We start from the raw sequence: 20,375 nt of genomic DNA, 5'->3' as shown, positions 1-20,375 counted from the left end.
ATTTTTTTTCAGCCAGCTGGATGCAGCATCCAAATGCAGATATGATCGATATTAACACACCATGTGAGAACTGACTTTTTTTAAAAAAAAATCTTGCCTGCTTGGTGAAACACCAAGAAGCAACTGTCCAAAAATCTCAGCTTGTCTTTGAGAAAATCCTCTTACTCCCTGTGCCCTACACAATGGATACAATACATTGGGCGCACAATTTCCGCCACAACTCTACAAAAAAAGCATCTGCGGGGGTCTTCCTCGATGTTTCAAGCCCAACATGTCCATTGCTAAGCAGGGCCCCTTGCTACGCAAGTTTTGCCCAATTTACGACCCACTTCTTGCCACGGTTTTTAAGTGAATCGCCGCCGACATTAAATTAGTAAATGGTTAAGTGAATCTGGGTTCCGCCCCCCTGACTTTGCTCATCAGATCGTAAAAAGGGCGTCAGGTGACCCCGTGACACTGAGACCATCGTAAATATGAACCAGTTGCCGAGCGTTTGAATTTTGATCGTGTGACCATGGAAATGCTGCAGTGGTTGTACGTGTGAAAAATCAGATTTTTCTCAGTGCCGTTGCAACTTTAAATTAAAGAAATGGTTGTAAGTTGAGGACCGCCTATAAACTGGTCACACCATTTCAGCCATAACATTAGAAACAGGGTATTTCTGACTGACCCTTGTAAAACCAGCACCCAACTGAGCTGTAAGCCCCCACAAGGAATAGATAGATAGATAGAATAGGAAGAATAGAATTTATTGGCCAAGTGTGACAGGACACACAAGGAATTTGTCTTGGTGCAAATGCTCTCCGTGTACATAAAAGAAAAGATACATTCCTCAAGAGTCAAGAGAAGAAGGAGGAGGAGGAGGAGGAGGAGGAGGAGGAGGAGGAGGAGGAGGGGGGAGGAGGAAAGAGGATAGTAGAGTAGAGTAGAGTAGGGTAGAACAGAATTCTTTATTGGCCAAGTGCAATTGGACACACAAGGAATTTGTCTTGGTGCAAATGCTCTCAGCGTACAAAAAAGAAAAGGTACGTTTATCAAGAGTCAAGGAATCATAAGGTACAACTTCGAGGCAAAGGGAATTAATTCACTGGCTGGGGAAAAGCCAGTCTGCTGGGACCAGGAACTGATGGTGGTGCTGCAGAACCTGTAAACTTGCCTTCCAACCCATTTCCTTTTAAGAGGAACCCAACTTTTCCAGGTTAAGATAACCAGCGAAAAGATTTTCAGCTGTGAATTGAACCATGGCTTGTGGCGTGGTTGTGGTGGCCTAGGGATGGAGCTCTCACCTCACAACTCAGGAGGCTGTGAATTCGATACAAGGTGGAGGCAGATATTTCCCTCTCTGGGCCCAATGAGGTTACTAACAGCATTTCAGTTTACAGATAACAGATTAATCTGCTGAACAAAACTCCACACTGGCAACAAGAAGGGCATCCGGCCACTAAAACACTCTGCTAGCTCCATTCAGTTGCCCAGACTCCACCCTGCAAGGGATGATGGGGGTCGTTAAAAGAGGAGGAGGAGGAGGAGGAGGAGTATGAAATGAACCATGGCTTGTGTAACCTATTTTCAGGCTCTGCACCACACAGGAAGCATGAAGTCCCTTCTCTGGGTTGGGTTTGGAGATTGGTGAACCCCACCATGGGTGGACAATTGCCCTTCTAGGCAAAGGGAATTACTTCCCTGGCTGGGGAATTCTGGGAACTGAAGTCCAAACACCTGAAAGCGGCCAAATTTCAGAAATACTGATCTAAATCAATAAAGTTCCAGTTTAATCCCTGAGGTGTCTATTTACTGATCTGACCTACCCTGAAATGCTGAGAGAGAGAGAGATCAGCCTCTGGGGGTGGCTGATAAGTCCTCAGCTTACAACAGTTCAATTTAGTGACCGTTTGGAGCCACAACGGGACTGAAAAAAAGTGACACGGCCATTTTGTACACAACCATTGCCATGGCAACATCCTCACGGTCATGTGATCAAAATTCGGCCGTTTGGCAACTGACCCTTACTTTATGATGGTTGAAAGGTTGAGGGTCATACCTTTGGCATCCTTCTGAGTCAAAGGGAAAGTTAGACTCAAGAAGAGACTGTCAGAAATAGCGTAGGGCCTCCTGCTTGGCCGGGGGGCTGGACTAAATGACCTACAAGGTCCCTTCCAACTCTGTTAATCTGTATCTATAAACTTAAATCGTTTTAGTAACTTAATAGCTGGAATGATACATTCAGTAGCGATGGCAAGAAAGGTCATAAAATGGGGCAAACCTCAAACTGTCTTGCTTAGCACCGGAACTCTTGAGCTCCATTGGTAGTCATACACAGAGAACTGCCTGTGATTTAAGTTATAAACAACCACAATTTAAATCAGCTCCTCTAATTTATTCCCTTCCAATGTGTATAATCCCTGTACAACATTCCCACCTGCCAGGCAGCTAGGAGCAATCTTTGAAAGATGAGAGGGCAAAAATTAGGGATCAGGAAGACAACACGGCCCTGAAAGCGATGAGAAGGCATTAAAAAATGAGAAAGAAAAATTGCCCCTTTATAGCATCCAGACAACCGAAGATTGATTTTTGTCTCAGGCACAAACGATGGCTGAGTTTGCATAAGATGTCGGGTTAAAATCAACTTGGCTAGTGTGGCGGCTGAGTAGGTTACGGGGACACCAGTTTTGGGGGTGCCGTCTGTAAACCTTGATTTGGGGAACCGTTCTGGGCCAACCCCAGCTGGAGTGTCTGTGGGAAAATGCTGACAGACCCTTCCTTTCCCGGGGAAACCAGACCAAAGATTGTGGCGTGTTGTTGGAATAAATGGAATTTGATCCTCTGCAAACTGTTGCTGGCATTCCCGGGGCCCATCGGCAGATCTCCTGCTGTTATGCATCCCAGTCAAATACAAACAAACAAGGCTTAATACAAGATGCTCCTAAAATCTGGAGAAAGAAAGAAAAGGGAGAGAGGGAGGGAGGGAAAGGAAGGGAGTAAGGAAGAAAGGAAGTAAAGAAAAGGAAGGAATGAAGAAAGAGAGAGGGGAGGGAAAGGAAGGGAGGAAGGAAAAAGGAAGGAAGGAAGGAAGGGAGGGAGAGAGGGAGGGAGGGAAAGGAAGGGAGGAAGGAAAGAAAAGGAAGGAAGGAAGGAAGGGAGAGAGAGGGGAGGGAAAGGAAGGGAGGAAGGAAAGAAAAGGAAGGAAGGAAGAGAGGGAGGGAAGGAAAGGAAAGGAAGGGAGTAAGGAAAAAGGAAGGAAAGAAAGAAAAGGAAGGAAGAAAGAGGGAGGGAGGGAGGGAAAGGGAGGAAGAAAGGAAGGAAAGAAAGGAAGGAAGGAAGAGGGAGAGGGAGGGAAAGGGAGAGGGAGGGAAAGGAAGGGAAGAAGGAAAGAAAAGGAAGAAAGAGAGAAAGAGAGAGAAGAAGGAAGAAAGGAAGGAAGCAAGCAAGCAATGGGTGACACTTGTCTCCTGCAAGAAGTTTGGAAGGCCAGCCTATCCTCTATCCTCTAGCAACTAACAAAGATGTCAACAGGAAGAGGGACAAAGAAGCTAGCTGAATATAGACTCAGGGGAGACATGAGATCAGTCTTCCAATATCTGAGGTGCGGGGAGGAGAGGAGGGGGTGTCAACCTGTTTTCCAAAGCATCCGAAGGCCAGACAAGGAAACAATGGACGGAAACTGATCAAGGAAAGAATAAGGAGGAATAAGGAGAAACTTTCTGACAGGGAGAATAATCAACCCATGGAGCAGAAGTTGCCTTCAGAAGTTGTGGGAGCTTCATCCCTGGAGGCTTTCAAGAAGAGACCGGACTGCCATCGGTCAGCAATGGTGTAGGTTCTCCTGCTTGGGCGGGGGGTTGAACTAGATGACCTCCAAGGTCCCTTCCAACTCTGTTAACCTGATCTGTCCAAGAGAGGAAGATTTGCTAGTTTTAACCTTGGTTAGGTGTTCTCCCTCTCCTCCTTCTCCTTCTTCATGGAGGTCTTCCAGCCCAACCCTTTGCCCAAGGCAGGACACCTTGGCCAAGGGGTTTCCCAGTCTATTTTTTTAAAAAAACACCTCCAGTGATGGAGCCCCCACAACTTCTGAAGGTGAGCTGTTCCACTGACCAATAGTTTTCACTGTGAAGGAAATTTCTCCTTAGTTCTAGGTTGCTTCTCTCCTTCATTCATTTCCATCCTTTACTTCTTATCCTGCCTTCGGGTACTTTGGAGAATAAATCGACCCTCCCACCCTCTTCTCTGTGGTAGCCCCTGAAGCGCTAGAAGACAGTTCAGGGGTTCACTCCAAAATTGCATTGGGAAAAGTTGTAAAATGCAGCCAAACTCCGCTAAACAACAGTCCTCGCTTAGCAACAGAAATTGTTGGCAGTCTACTGCGGTCGTCAGTTCAGGACTCCTCAAGTTAGTGACCATTTGAAGTTGCAACAGATGCACCTTGGGGGGTTCCTTAGAAGCTGCATGAAGTTAGTAACCTGGTTGTGAAGGGAACGTTGGTTTCCCCACTGACTCTGCTTGTCCGAAGGTCGCCAAAGGGGATCCACGTGATCGTCGTAAATATGAGCCAGTTGCGGAGGGTCTGGATTTGGATCATGGAACCCTGGGGATACTGCCATGGTTGGACGTGTGAAAAACAGTCCTAAAGTCACTTTTTTTTTTCCCAGGGCCGTCGCAACTTTGGGACAATCACTAAAATGGAAGTCCGTCAGTTGAGGACTGCCTGTATATTAAATGAGCCACAAACGTGTCACATTTTAGTCCGCTGTGTGGCACAACACTGGCCCTTATTTAACCACGACAGTTTGAGAGTATTTACATAACGAGAGAGACAAGCCGAATCTTGCCTCTCTCCAAGCCAAACCCTGATCTCCAGACTAGGTTTGACCAAGATGCCAGGCTACAATGAAACTGGGCAGTTTGGGCCTTAAATTGTTTAGGTCCAGACAACATGCTTAACCCTCGTATGGAATTTTTAAAGTTTGCATAGCAACACCCGATATATTTGCACAGTATCCAAACCAGGAGGAGGGGGGGAGAGGGAGGGGGAGGAAGGGGAGGAGGAGGAGGAGGAAGAGGAAAAGGAAGGAGGAGGAGGAGGAGGAGGAGGAGGAGAAGAAGAAGAAGAAGAAGAAGAAGAAGAAGAAGAAGGAGAAGGAGAAGGAGAAGGAGAAGGAGAAGGAGAAGGAGAAGGAGAAGGAGAAGGAGAAGGAGAAGGAGAAGGAGAAGGAGAAGGAGAAGGAGAAGGAGAAGGAGAAGGAGAAGGAGAAGGAGAAGGAGAAGAAGAAGGGCGAACCAAGGCTAAAACTAGCAAATCTTCCTCTCCTGGACAGAGCAGATTAACAGAGCTGGAAGGGACCTTGTAGATCATCTAGTCCAACCCCTCTCCCCACCCAAGCAGGAGACGCTACACCATTTCTGACAGATGGCAGCCCAGTCTCTTCCTGAAAGCTCCCGCAACTTCTGAAGGCAACCTGGTAGATGGTTCTCACGGTCAGAACATTCCTCCTTATTTCCAGGTTGAATCTCTCCTTGTTCAGAAGCAACTTTTAGATCTTTAACTTCCTTATTCAAGGTGTTGTGTGGGCCCAGGTCCCGAGATTAAGCCCGGAAACCGTGGTCCAGTTAACCATGGTTTGGCAGACAACAACTATTCCAAGCAGCTGGCGTGGGAAGAGACGCAAGACCTTTTGCAGCCTAGTTTTAAGAAATTCTAAAGAAAAGAAGAGATCTGGCTTTCTCCCTCCCCCCCGCCCCCCCACCATTAATACCCACTGGCATTTTCCGGCCACCTGCAGATGCCCAGCCCCCCCCAAGCGGTTCTCGCAAGACCAAGCCACGTGTCCACGGGTGGAAGTGTGCACACGAATACTATTGTTATCCCTTCTACAGGGAGTCCCAGGTGAGCCCGTTGCGAGCCAGGCGGGCCAGCACAGAAAGCCAAACTCCCGCGACCAGCCTCGCGCGTGGAAGCGTCCGATGCTTTTTGTGGGTTCTTAGAGAAGATCCATCCCACCCCAGGCAGCACCCACCCTCCCCGGCCTTCACACTTCCGTCCACGCGGGGCGGGGAGACAAAGAACACGCTGACCTTGCTCTCGGAAGCCGCGTCCCTAAACGGGGGCTCTCCACATCTGCCCCCCGAACCCCACCCAAGTCGCCCTTTGCTGCAGACTCGCTAGGGGGAAAAGGGGGGGGGCTCGCCCGGCCTGCCTTTCTGGCCGCTGCAGGTGGAGAAGAAGGAGGAGGAGGGGAGGAGGAGGAGGAGAGGGGGGCACGGCGGGCGGTGGAAGCAGCTCTATTGTTCCAGCCGCGCTTTGTGCCCAAGGCTGCCAAGCCCCGACGCCACCTGGGCTTGGCCAACCGCTCCTCCCTTCGCCGCCCCCACCCTCTCCCGCGCCTCCCCATCCTCCTTCCTTCCCCCCGCACCCGTTCCACCCGTTCCCTTGCACGGCGCGATCACCTTTTGCAAGCCGGGTGGAGAGGGAGGTTTGCGGGGGGAGGCTGGGCCGTGGCCAGCATTCCTCCCCCACCCCGCCGCCCCCTCGCACCCCACCGTCACTGCAGGACCTATAGACCGAATAGTCTGCATGCAGGCATAACCCCCACCCCCACTCCCCACCCCCACCCCACGTTCTCTGGATAGGACCCCTCCCAGGCGCGCATCCCCAGGTACCTGAGCACCTCCCACCCCGCCCCACCATCCCAGCTCTTTGCACCTTCGCCTCCTTTGTCAGAGCCGTCGCTTCCACGCCCCTCCCTCCTCTGGAAGCCCCTGCCCGGGCTGGGGTCGTCGTAGTGCCTCCAACGCCCACCCACCCACCCAATTCCTCGCGGTCTTGCCCCGACTGCGCTGCGACTCCGACGGTGCGCGCCCGCCAGCCCGCCGGCGCAGTGCCGCCCCCCCAGGTTTTGCCCAGACGCACCTGTCTGGAAGGTGGGAACGGCGGGGTGGTGGGGGGCGGCGGCGGCGGCGGCGGCTCCGGAGGCGAGGAAGGGGCTGCGATCTCAGCAGAGGCTCGGCTCTCGCCCTCCGGAGCTCCGCGGCGCACGAGGGTCCCTCTGGGTTCTTCCCGAGGCTGGGCGGTCGAGGCGATGCAGGGCGAGGGGCGGCAGGCAGACGAGACGGGGACCCCTGCCAGGGGGAGGAGGAGGAGGAAGAGGAGGAGGAGCGGCGGCGGCGGCGGCGATCGCCCCTCTTCAGCGGCTCCATCGTCGTCTCCTCGGGTTGCAGCCCGGGGGGCGCGCAGGCATCGTTGCAAAGCGGGCGAGAGGCAAAGAGGCAGAGCCGCACGCACGCACGCGCACCTTGCACACCCGGGGAACGGGGGGAGAGAGAGAGAGAGAGACTGAGACGGAGATGGGGGGTGCAAGAGGCAGACAGGCACATGCACACGCGCCCGGAGCTGGAGGGGAAGGGTCCTTGCGATGCAGCAACTGATCCCCGCAGCCCCGCCGCCCTTTCCCGGGTTTTCTGCCTCTGCGCGCGGCTGGTGCGAGAGGCGAGCCGGGGCTCCGCGGCTTCTCCGGGCTGCCTCCCTCCGTCTCTGGCTTTTGCGCGGAAAAGCCGCTTCCCTCGCCGGGTCCTAAAACCGATCGGTTTCCACGCCGGGCTTGACGCCCCCCCCTCCCCCCCTCCCTCCCTTCCAGGCGCTGGGGGTCGGGAGGGGGTCGGGGGTCGGCGGCTGGTTCTGCTCACCCTCCCTCCCTTGGAGAGCGGCGGCCCCGAAGTCCAGAGTGCAACTTCTTGCGCGTTGGGAATTGGGTTATTTTTTTTTCCCCCAGAACCGGAAAGAATCACAGAATTGGAAGGGACCTTGGAGGTCATCCAGTCCAACCCGCTGTTCAGGCAGGAAACCCTATATTCCATTTCTGAATATGGCCAATCTTTTCTTTAAAAAAAAAAAAACTTCCAATATTGGAGCATTCTGGTGTCAAGGCGTTCCGCTGGTGAATTGTTCCCTTTGTCAGGAAATTTCTCCTTATTTCATCCAATTGATTCTCTCCCCTCCCCCTCCCCCTACTTCCCAGCAATAGGGGCTTCCTATTTTTTTACAGGTAATCTCCCACAACCCACAGATGAGTCAAGCCAGGGAAAATCATTGGGGCGTGGGGGGGCTCCCCTCCCCCTTAATTAAATCCCCCTTAATTAAATGTTTACAGCTCAAAGTTTTGGAAGGAGGGCAAAGGGAACTCTGGAAGCCGTTTTCCAAGCCTGATTCTGGCAGAGATAGAGGGGGATGGATGAGGGGGTGTAAGGAAAGGTTCGTGGGGGTATTTGGGAAAGGGAGAAAATACACCGGGGTGTTTGAGTTTGGTTGTCTGCTTGCATTTTCCCCCAATGGAAGAGAATATTAGTAGCTCAGGGTTAAGCTTGTGGGGGGTTTTTTTTGCAGACGTTTCATTACCCAACTAGGTAACACCATCAGCGCTAGAAGGGAGTGGAGTGCTTATATACAACGAGGAGGAGGAGGAGGAGGACTGTGGGTTCCTTGGTGGTCTCTGAGCTTGGTTGGAAGGGGGGGTGTTGTAAACGTTTCATTACCCAACTAGGTAACATCATCAGCGCTAGAAGGGAGTGGAGTGCTTATATACAACGAGGAGGAGGAGGAGGAGGACTGTGGGTTCCTTGGTGGTCTCTGAGCTTGGTTGGAGGGGGGGGGGGGTGTTGCAAACGTTTCATTACCCAACTAGGTAACACCATCAATATATTATCTGTTTTTTCTCATCTGTAACTGATGACGTTACACGGTTGGCTAATAAAATGTCTGTAAAAACAACAACAGCAACCAGTCTCAGAGGGCGCTAAGGATTCCAGAATTCGACCCTAAGATACAATTATTATCTTCCAGTGGGGAGAAAAATGCTTCTTTTTATGCCCTTCTTTCATCAGAAGGCTCCTCCATCCAAGCCAATCCATCGGGATGTCCGTTGTCATCTGTGGCCTCCATCTTGACGTTTTTTGGACTTCCTTATTGAATCGTTTAGCTACAGCCACGACAATCCTTGCTTCCGTTGATTTTTTTTCAAAGAGTATGCACGCACATCACCACCGCCTCTTTATTTAATTTATGTTTCCATAGGGCCATAATGAGAATCTACAGCCTGGCATTCTCATTCTCATTCTCATTCTCATTCTCATTCTCATTCTCATTCTCTCTCTCTCTCTCTCTCTCCCCCCTCTCTCTCCCCTTCTCCCTCTCCCTCTCCCTCTCTCTTTCTTGCTATTACTGTGGAAAGTAATAGCTGCTTTCTTTAAAGGAAGTACCTAAGCATTTATGGAACATCTTGTCCTTATTCATGTATTTTATTTCCAATGCTTGTCAGCCCCATTAACTTTGCAATGTTTCATTACTTATGAAATGGATCCATTTATTTTAAATGAAAGCTAAATTAAAACCTCTTTTCAACTGGGTAGCTATCGCAAGGCTAGCAGTCCACTTGTTTATAATTTCCCAAACCTGGGAATGGGAGGTAGACTGCCTTCGGGTACAGAGGTTCCCCATAGCAGCGTTAATTTGCAAAATGTTATCTTCCCCTCCAAAAATACACACGCACACACCCAAAAAACCTTGAACCGGGTGATTTTCCAATTAGGCAAAACAAGAAAAAAACATGCAGTATTGCAGGCTAATTCTGCCGACTGCCAGCAGTTCGATCCTGACAGGCTCAAGGTTGACTCAGCCTTCCATCCTTCCGAGGTGGGTCAAATGAGGACCCAGATTGTTGTGGGCAAGAGGCTGACTCTGTAAACCACTTAGAGAGGGCTAGAAAGCACCATGAAGCAGTATATAAGTCTAAGGGCTATTGCCTTTCCTTCCTTCCTTCCTTCCTTCCTTCCTTCCTTCCTGCCTGCCTGCCTGCCTGCCTGCCTGCCTTCTTTCCTTCCTTCCTTCCTTCCTCCTTCCTTCCTTCCTCCCTTCCTTCATTCCTTCATTCCTTCATTCCTTCCTTCCATGGTACACAGTGGTTAGAATGCAGTATTGCAGGCTAACTCTGCCAACTGCCAGCAGTTCAATCCTGGCTGGTTCCAAGTGGACTCAGCCTTCCCTCCTTCTGAAGTGGGTAAATTGAGAACCCAGATAGTTGATGGCAAGAGGCTGACTCTCTAAATCGCTTAGAGAGGGCTGTAAAAGCACTGTGAAGCGGTATATAAGTCTAAGGGCTAGTACTGCTATTACTTCTAAGGACAATGGGTTCACCAGGATGGGGACTCCAGCTGAGGTCCTTCAGCTCTGAATCCTGCTGGACTTCATGAAGGTGGGAGGAGAACAAGAGCTCCCTCCCAGCATGCTGAAATTTGGGGGGTTGAAGTTCACACGTCTTGAGGTTGGCTGAGGTTCAGAAACTCTGGTCTAGGCAATAAGAGTTTGTTATCAGCGCGTAGCAGATTGTTAAGAGCCCTGGTGGCGCAGTGGTTGAAATGCAGAACTGCAGACTAACTCTGCCCTCTGCCGGGAGTTCGATCCTGACATACTTAACATTGGCTCAGCCTTCCATCTTTCCGAGGTCGGTCAAATGAGGACCCAGATGGTTGGGGGCAAGAGGCCGACTCTGTAAACCGCTTAGAGAGGGCTGTAAACATTGTGAAGCGGTGTATAAGTCTAGGAGCCATTGCTGTTGCTATTCATTGTTGGCAGTGGTCCTGTGGACAGGATACTGTATATTCAATTATGCCCAAGAGTCCACCTCTCCTTTACCTTCATTTCAGGTGCATAAGTTAGTAACCCCGTCGTTAAGTAAATCTGGCTTCCCCATTGACTTTGCTTGTCAGAAGGTCGTAAAAGGGGATCGCCTGACCTTAGAACTAGGCAACGGTCATAAGTATGAACCAGTTGCCAACCCTCTGTGAAAAACGGTTCATAAGTTGCTTTTTTCGGTGCCACTGTAACTTTGAACTGTCCCTAAATGAACTGTTAAGTTGAGGACTAAGTGGATGACAAAAGTGTGCATTGGTGCGCTGGCGTGCAATAGGGGCTCATGCCCAAAAGTCATGTGTTGTGGAGGGATCCACATCATGCTGCTTTTAATAGGAAGACTGTCCCCGTGTTCTGGAATAGCATCTGATTCCTTGTATCTAGCAACATCCTCTGTCATCTGCAGCAAACTTTCTGGAACATTGTGAGCAGCCTGAGACCAAGTCAGGCCACCAGCCCATCTGGCTCACACTGTCACATGCCAGCAATTCTCCAAGACTTCAGTCCTGGGTTTCTACCCAAGAGATGCAAAGGGCTGAAGCTGTCTGTGGAGCAAAAGAGCTCCTGAACTATCATCAACTGTCCAGGTTTTTTTTTTTTTCCACCTTCTGGAAGAAACCAAGAAGCCAAAGAAGAATTCTCCTGCAAGCAAATTTTCTCTTGCAATAGAATTCTGAGCACCTCAAAACAGTATTGGAATAAAAACAAAATAACCGGGTTGGAAGGGACCTTGGAGGTCTTCTAGCCCAACCTCCTGTTCAAGCAGGGATCCTGTACCATTCCAGACAAATGGCTGTCTTGTCTCTTCTTGAAAACCTACAGTGTTGGAGCACCCACAATTTCTGAAGGCGACCAGTTCCATTTATTAATTGTTCTCATGGTTAGGAAATTCCTCCTTAGTTCTAGGTTGCTTCTCTCCTTGGTTAGTTTCCACCCATTGCTTCTTGTCCTGCCTTCAGGTGCTTTGGAAGAACAGCTTGACTCCCTCTTCTTTGGGGCAGCCCCTGAGATATCAGAAGACTGCTATCATGTCACCTCTAGTCCTTCTCTTCATTAAACTAGACAAACCCAATTCCTGCAATCCTTCTTCATATGTTTTAGCCTCCAGTCCCCTAATCCTCTTTGTTGCTCTTCTCTGCACTCTTTCCAGAGTCTCAACCTCTTTTTTATATTGTGGCAACCAAAACTGGATACAATATTCCAAGTGTGGTCTTACTAAAGCATCATAAAGCATCTCACAGCTGGAAGAGGTTCTCAACACTGCAGCATTTTAAGAAATGGGTAATGCTACTCAGAAATAATTCCGGTGAAGGAATGCTTCATGAGCCTGGCTGGCTTCCTTCCTTCCTTCCTTCCTTCCTTCCTTCCTTCCTTCCTTCCTTATTTATTTATTTGGTGGGTTTATAGGACCAACCAACTCAAACCATGTGATTCTGGCTTTGATGGACTGATTCTGTGCCGTGAAGTCACTCTCAACTCCTAGAGAAAATATGGGGATAATCATCTTTCTTCGAGATGATTGTCCCATACTTGATCTTTTGGGGCTTCCTACTTTGGACACATTATGTGAAGACCCAACTCTCTGATGCTGGGATAAAGGTGGAAGGAAAGAGAGGACAATCCGCAGCAAGGGGGATGGATTCAGTTAGAGTGGCAAATGGGGGCATTTTTGGCTGACTCGAAGTACTGTACCAGTTTGGGGCACATTGTCAGAGGAAAATCAATCTCTGTGGCCTTTTAAGAGTTGACACCAACTTGATGGTGCATAATCAATCTGTCAGTGCAAAAAGCCAGCTCTCTGCAGAAGAAAAGGTGGAAGGAAAGAGAAGAAAACAAAGGGGATGAACTCAGTTATAAAGATGATGGGGACACTTTTGTGATTGATAGATTGATTCTTGGGGACAATATGCTGACATTGTAAATCACTCAGAGAGTGGTATAAAGCACTATGAAGCGGCATACAAGTCTAAATACTGTTGTTATTGCTATTTATATTCTACCTTTATTTCTTTACAACAACTCAAGGCATTGAACGTATCCCACACACCTTCCTCCTAGTTTCCCTACTACAACAACCCTATGAAGTTAGTTTGCTCGAGATTGGCCCAAGGTCACCCAGAAGGCTTTTGTGGCTAAGCCGGGACTAGAACTCACGGTGTCTTGGTGATTGGCCCAAAGTCACCCAGACAGGCTTTCATGCCTAAGGCCATACTAGAACTCACCATCTCCCGATTGGCACAAAATCACATAGCTGGCTTTTGTGGCTAAGGCTGGGCTTGAACTCACAGCCTCCTGGTTTCTAGCCCGGTGCCTTCACCACTAGACCAAACTGATTCTAGATAAAGCATTTAATACAGTGAGCGATGGGATGCCAACCACTTCTTGTTCTTTCATCTGCCAAATGGACCTGCCCCAACTAGTCATTCAGACCCCAAACAGCACCATGGACAGCACCCTGTGTAGCAGTGGCTGGTTAAATGGCACAAGGTGAGTTTGTCCTAATCTGGAAGCTGTCAACCCTCTGTGACTCCAGGTGGATGAGTTTGAGGATGATCCAAAAAGTCAAGGTAGCGGATCCAAAAAGTCAAGGTGGCCATTGGAATTCTGCAAAGCCCCCCCCCTCTTTGTTTATGTACAATGCCTTTAAAGGGGAGCATTGCCTACACAGTTGCAGCCACAACCTTGATTTTTTGGGGAGGGGGCACCTCCTCCCAACCGACTCGCCACGGCCAACTCACTATGAGGCAGCTCAACAAAGCCAACTTGCCATGTGACAACTCGCCATGGGAAAAAGAGTTAGCCCAATGTCCAAGAAATGGTAAAATAGAATAATTAAAGATGCAAAAGGAAGGACGAACGGAAATGTGAGCGACAACAATGAAAATCATTTTTTTTAATTATTTTAAATAATCAAATCATCCCACAGCAAAGTTATTGCAGGGTGAGTTGGCCACCACGAATTGTCCCTTGGCAAGTTGGCCGGGTCAAGATGGCCAGGACGAATTGGCTGTGGTGACTTGACCATGGCAAATCCACACTGTATATCAGACATTAATACAATTGAGCGAATCCAGCAGTATTTTACAAGAAGAGTACTACACTCCTCTGTTTGCAACAGAATACCCTACACCACCAAACTTGAGATTCTAGGCTTAGACAACCTTGAACTACGCCGGCTAAGATTGTACTTAAGCATAGTACATAAAATTATATGTTACAATGTCTTACCAGTTAATGAATATTTAAGCTTTAACCACAACAACACAAGAGCACACGGCAGATATAAACTTAATGTAAACCACAAACTTGATTGCAGGAAGTATGATTTCAGCAACAGAGGGGTCAATGTCTGGAACTCACTACCTGACTCTGTTCTCACCTGCTCAAACCCCCACTCCTTTACCCTCAAACTAACCTCTATTGACCTCACCCCATTCCTCTGAGGTCTGTAAGGGGACGTGCATAAGCGCACAATCATGCCTACCGTCCCTGTCCTATTGGGCCCCAATTATTCATTCCTATTTCATGTATTTATACTTATGTTTATTTTTATTTCTATTATATCGTAAGCATTTGAGAAAATAAATAAAATAAAAATTAAAAATAAATAAATTGGCCGCAGCCAATTGTCTCATTCCAACTCCTGGATCGAAGTATTTACAATCCTTCTTACAATCCTTACAATATTCTCTGACCAAGAATATCGAAAACAGCAGCCCTGCCTTCCGAAGGAAGAAAGCTGACAAGTTGTTTTTATTAAGTGAAAAATGGATGTGATCCAAGCTTTCCTTCCTCCTATAAAACCAAAAGTCTTCGAAGAAGCTAAATAAATGTCTCTCTGTCACCAAAGAGTCCCTTACAAACATCCGGAAGATTAGATGTCTGGTTTTGCTTCTTCCTTAACCCACTCTCTGCCTTGAACTCAATTCTCTCCACCATGCCTGCGTGCGTGGCTTTGCCATGTGCCCAACGCTTCTGCCCATTTACTTTCTGGATTTGAATTATTTTTAGCCCTGACAGCCACATTCAGAAATTTCCGTTACTCAGAAAGGCTGAAGGATTCTCACAGCTTGCCTGATGAATAATATTTATAGCGCTTAATCTTTGGATGCGGAGGTGTGCTTTTTAGGGGGTCCGTTTTACAAAAGAGAAAGGGAGAAGAAATACTTTTTTCCTCCCTTCCTATCTCCCGAGCTGGTACAAAAGTTTCCTTTGACCTTTTGTGCGTTGTTCAAAAGGTTTGGAGTGGTGGTGGCGGGGAAAACGCAGAAAATAGAAGCTGTTCTTGTTGGGAAATTGGCTCAGCGGGGAAAGAGGAGGATCTTTTTAAGTCTGGCTTCAAATCTTTGGCTGTAAGAAATAATAAATGGGAGCAGCAGCCTAGAGGCTGTCCTGGGGAAGGTGATTACCAGCTGTGCTTCCTTCCAAATATTCCCTCCCTTGCTTCCTGAGTTTCTTTTCCCTCCTCCAAGGAGAAACTTCCTAACAGTGAGGACTATTAACCAGCGGAACAGCTGGCCTCCAGAAGTTGCGGGTGCTCCATCACTGGAGGTTTTTAAGAAGAGACTGAACAGCCACTTGTCTGAAATGGTATAGGGTCTCCTGCTGGAGCAGGGGGCTGGACTAGAAGACCTCCAAGGTCCCACCCAGCTCTATTCTGATTCTGATAAGTAACTTGATGACCTGAGACAGGCTTACAAATTGCCTTTGTTGTGTGAACAGGGACATTTCTCCTGGAGGCATCCCGAGTTCCCGTTTTGTCCATGGAGCTTCTCGGTCATCCATGTCATGGTTGTGCCAAAGGTGCATTTTTAAAGAGGCAACTGGGCTTTCTTTGCTTTTTTCCTTGAAGGCATTTCCCTTCTCATCCAAGAAGCTTCTTCAGTTCTGACTGAATCAGGGGTTGTATTCAGCCAGTTCTGACCTGTTCTGGAGAACCGGTAGCAGAGATTTTGAGCAGTTTGGAGAACTGGGATATCCCACCTCTGACTGGCCCCGCCAACCCCATCTCTTCTCTGCCTCCCATTGAGTCCCAGCTGATCGGCTGGGTCTTCTTTGGTTGCCCTGCACAGGAGAACGGAGCTGGAAAGCAGGTTAGTGGGGAAAGAATGGGGATTTTGCAGTACCCTTCCCCTGCCACACCCACCAAGCCACACCCACTAAGCCACATCATGCCCACCAAGACTGCCATGCCCAATGACCCACGCCCACAGAGCCAGTAGTAAAAATGTTTGAATCCCACCACTGGACTGAATGGTTGTGAATGGAAAGGTTTACATGCCTTGCAGTGGTCTGGTCATTAGTGCTCTCTTAAAACTCTGAAAGAGAGAGAGAGAGAGAGAGAGAAAGGGTACTAATGACCAGATGGCTGCAAGGAATCTAAATCCTTCCATCTAAATCCTTCCGTTCCATGCAGTCAGAACTGAAGAAGCTTCTTGAATGAGAAGGGAAACAAGGAAAAACAAAGAAATTGAAAAAAAAAAAAAACACCTTTGGGACAACCTCCCATTTTCTTCTAAAGCTCAATAAAATACCCACAAACAGGTCCTCTGCAAACTCTACGATTCTCCCACACCTGATACACAGGTAATCCTCAACCTACAGCCATGGCTGGGACCAGAATTGCAACGGCTAAACAAGGCAGCGGTTAAATTACTTTTAAACAGATATCTAGTCTTCTTGGCTGTGCTTCTTTTGCTCCGTCTACCTCGCAAGGCTGGCAGTACCTTTGGAAGAGAGAAAGTGGTGTCCTCCATTTGCACTCCTGACTTTCTCGCGGGAGGTCAAGCTAACAAATTATTATTTTTTTAAAAAAAAATAGTCAGCAGTTTTATAAATGCAAGATTCCTGAATTCCCCTCCAGCCCTCACCTTGGATTATTTCTTGCCGTGCGGCCTGTTTTCCTCACTCCTGGCAGAGAGCCGGGGAGGAAAACGTTGAGCAGTTCAGTTGATCCAATAAAAGGCCTAATATTTGTCAGGAATGGCTGCCTGATCCTGGCCGAGCTCCAAAGTTAGTAATCGGATACCTCATAATCAAGAGGGTTTTCTTTGAAGGGGAGAGGAGGAAGATGCCAGCCTCAGACACAACTGGGAATTGAATCGCAGGGTACAATTATGCACAGCCCAATTAAGCATTTGCTCAGGTTTGAAATCCTGGTGCAAGAGAGAGAGAGAGCGGATGGGGGGGGGGTGGAAACAGTTCGCTTAATACGGTCACAAAATAGAAATCCTCGGCAAATAAAGCGTGTAATGTGCTTTCCTTTACAGCGTCGATTAAAAGCCTGCTTACTCCCTCGCCAAAGAACATCGATCTAATAAAGCAATAATGCGCATCTCAGGAGCTGTGATGATAATTTTTATTTTTTTATTTTTTTAAGTTGGGCAGAAAAAATTAATAACCAGCATCTAAGCAATTCGGATTGTTCCTTAATAAATGTTTTGCAGAGCCAAGCCCCCAGCGTTGGTTTGATTTCTTCGTGGCTTTTCCGCTTGTTGGGGAATGGCAGAGGAACAGGCTGGTTTAAGGACATGGACGTGGTATTTGAAAAGGACATTGAGGGCTAGAACCTTGGCCGGCTTTTGTTACTATTTGTTGAGATGGTACAATAGAATGAACAAAAGTTCCACATGATTCTTCAAGCTGTGTTGCTCTGCTTTCAGGAACCACACCTCCAAATTCAAACTATAAATGATTGTTTCGTAGGAATTCCCTTGGAGAAAAAAAAATGCTCCCTTCACTAACTTCCACTCCTTCCCTCCTTTTTCCCTTTTCTGGATGGTATATTAAATGAAAATGCATCGTTTGTCAAGTGTAGGCAGCTTTCTCCACTTTTTTTCTGTTTAATCCCCTTTTAAACCACTATGGAACTGGTTTGTGGTCAGGGCTGTGGATGTGAATTTCCAGAATAAACGCAAATATACGTGTCCCAGGATCACATTGGAGGATCCAATCTGAGTCTGTCCCTGGGACTGAAGGTTTATTCTTCCAAGCTTTGGGGCTTGTGCAGGAACCCCTCCTCAGGGAACTTCTCACTTAGCACTGATGGTGTAACCTAGTTGGGTCATGAAATGTCCGCAAGAAAACAAACAAGCGCAGAGAGCACCAAGGACCCCTCATGTCAAATTACAAATATTCTCCTTTATTAGACCTTCTTACTTGCCAGAAAACGAGAATTTCCATAGGTGAGGAACCCAGCTCCCAGAATTCTCTAGCCAGCTAGTTGAAGTCCACAAGTCTTAAAAGTTGCCAAGTTTGGAGACCTCTGCTCTTAAAGGAAGAAAATTCAGAATTCGCTAAAAAAATCCACCAGTGTTGGAGCATTCACAACTTCTGAAAGTCATTCCACCGACTAATGGTTCTAAACTGTCAGGAAATTTCTCTGTTTCTAGATGGCTTCTCTCCTTGATTAGTTTCCACCCGTTGCTTCTTGTCCTGCCCTCAGGGGCTTTGGAGAATAGCTTGACTCCCTCTTCTTTGGGGCAGCCCCTGAGATATTAGGACACTATTATCATCTCTCCCCTAGTCCTTCTTTTCATTAAACTAGACATACCCAGTTCCTGCAACCGTTCTTCATACGTTTTAGCCTTCAGTCCCCTAATCGTCTTAGTTGCTCTTCCCTGCAGGCTTTCAAAAACCAGCTTGCTCATTCAAAAGACACTTATTTAAAAAAAAAAAAATAGGAAAATTCCAGATGAGACATTATTCATTTTTCTGTTGTTGTTTTTCTCATCATGATAAACAAGGGAAACTGGCGGTAGCTCTTGGGAATGATGGAAGGAGGATCCCAGTGATGTCCCTGTTCTCAAACCTGAACTTAAAGTGTCCTCTAGTGTCTCTTTATATTATTGCAAGGAAATCTCTGCCTATCCGCACAGAAGGGCCAGCCTTCAACCAGCAATTTTCCTCATTCCTTAGCCTGTTTTGCAACCTTTAACACAGGCGGGGATCTTTCCCTAGTTGCTTCCTCATGTCCGCGTTGATCTAGTTATTTTAAAATACTCCCCCAGGCTGTGTTTAAGGACAAAAGTTCTCCTAGTACCATCTTCACGCAATGAAGTCTCCAGTGCGACCAGTCATGGCAACAACAACACATGAGCAACATCACGACCACCCAAAATGAACCGAGTCCAGCTTCTTTCAGTTCTGAAATCAAACATACCATTCTGAGTCAGTCAGCATGCTATTTGTTGTTGTTGTTGTTATTGTTGTTATTGTTGTTGTTATCTCTTTTATTCCTTAAACATGAAACTGAACATTTAAAAATGCATTATAAATATCACTGACTGGTGCTGATGGTTGATATGAGTTGCTGCCAGCGTCCTAGGTATCAACCAAGTATCTTCTGAAAATATACGATGTTCCGAGTAGCACAGTTTTTTGCAGTTCCACTGGTGTTATTGTAGGAAGCTGCAATTTCTTGATGTGTTTTGTAAAATTCTTGGACATGGTACCAAGTGCCCTGATGATAATGGGTATCACTGTTATATGTTTCATCCATAATCATGTAGCTTCAATGGCCAGGTCGCGAAATTTCATGATTTTTTCCAATTCTTTTTCTTCTACTCCAACATCTCCTAGTACAGCGATATCAATAGAGTAGAGTAGAGTAGAGTAGAGTAGAGTAGAGTAGAGTAGAGTAGAGTAGAGTAGAGTAGAGTAGAGTAGAATAGAATAACAGAGTTGGAAGGGACCTTGGAGATCTTCTAGTCCAACCCGCTGCCTAGGCAGGAAGCCCGACACCACTTCAGACAATAAATTGTACACTTTGGCCCTTGACAATCATAATATCTGGCGTATCAACTATCAAAATCCAACCAAGCTCTTCGGGGCATGAAACTAGAAAGACAATCGACAGCCAGCCGGTTTCAGTGAAGTATTGGATCAGAATCAGGCAGACAAGAGTGTAGGTAGGGAAATCCAAAAAGTCAAGATGGCGACCACAACTGCCCCATACAAGGCCCACCTCTTTTTACCGACCACATTCTGGATGATAAGGTGAGTGGTGGGGTGGCCTAAAGGTGGAGCTCTCACCTCACAATCAGGAGGCTGTGAGTTCGATCCTAGGTGTAGAGGCAGATATTTCTCTCTCTGGGCACAATGGGAATATATCTGTTGTACAAAACTCCACACTGGTGACAGGAAGGGCATCCAGCCATTAAAATACTCTGCTAGTTCCATTCAGTTGCCCAGACTCCACCCCGCAAGGGATATGGGGGAAGAAGAGGAAGAGGAAGAAGAGGAGGAAGAGGAGGAGGAAGAAGGAGGAGGAGGAGGAGAAGAAGAGGAGGAGGAGGAGGAGGAGGCGGCAGAGGAGAAGAAAGAGGAAGAAGAGGAAGAAGAAGAGGAGGAGGGGAAGGAGGAGGAGAAAAAAGGAGGAGGAAGAAGGAGAAGGAGAAGGAGAAGAAGGAGAAGGAGAAGGAGAGGAAAAGAAGAAGAAGAAGAAGAAGAAGAAGAAGAAGAAGAAGAAGAAGAAGAAGAAGAAGAAGAAGAAGAAGAAGAAGAAGAAGAAGAAGAAGAAGAAGATGATGATTCTGGATGATAAGTCAGATGAGATTGTGGTGAAGGCCGGTCTCCACTGAGAGCGACAAACGGCTATAAATGCATCTGAAACGTAATCTTGGCAAAACGAAACCATTAACTAATTCACTTAGAACATGTTTCTGGAGCCTGCTGTTCAGGAGCTGATCGCAAAAACAGG

General features: G+C 47.6%; 1 protein-coding gene across 1 annotated transcript in view; it reads right to left on the bottom strand.

Annotated features, from left to right (window-relative positions):
• SBK1 (SH3 domain binding kinase 1) overlaps window positions 1-20,375 on the bottom strand; it is a 67,815-nt gene that overhangs the window by 32,208 nt on the left and 15,232 nt on the right. The gene's annotated exons all lie outside the window — the stretch shown is intronic.

This window comes from Pseudonaja textilis, chromosome 14, assembly GCF_049901715.1.
Source record: "Pseudonaja textilis isolate UNSWEBS1 chromosome 14, rPseTex1.2, whole genome shotgun sequence".
Classification (NCBI taxonomy): domain Eukaryota; kingdom Metazoa; phylum Chordata; class Lepidosauria; order Squamata; family Elapidae; genus Pseudonaja; species Pseudonaja textilis.
The sequence above is the reverse complement of the archived record's forward strand: the minus strand, read 5'-3'. Positions and strand labels throughout refer to the sequence as shown.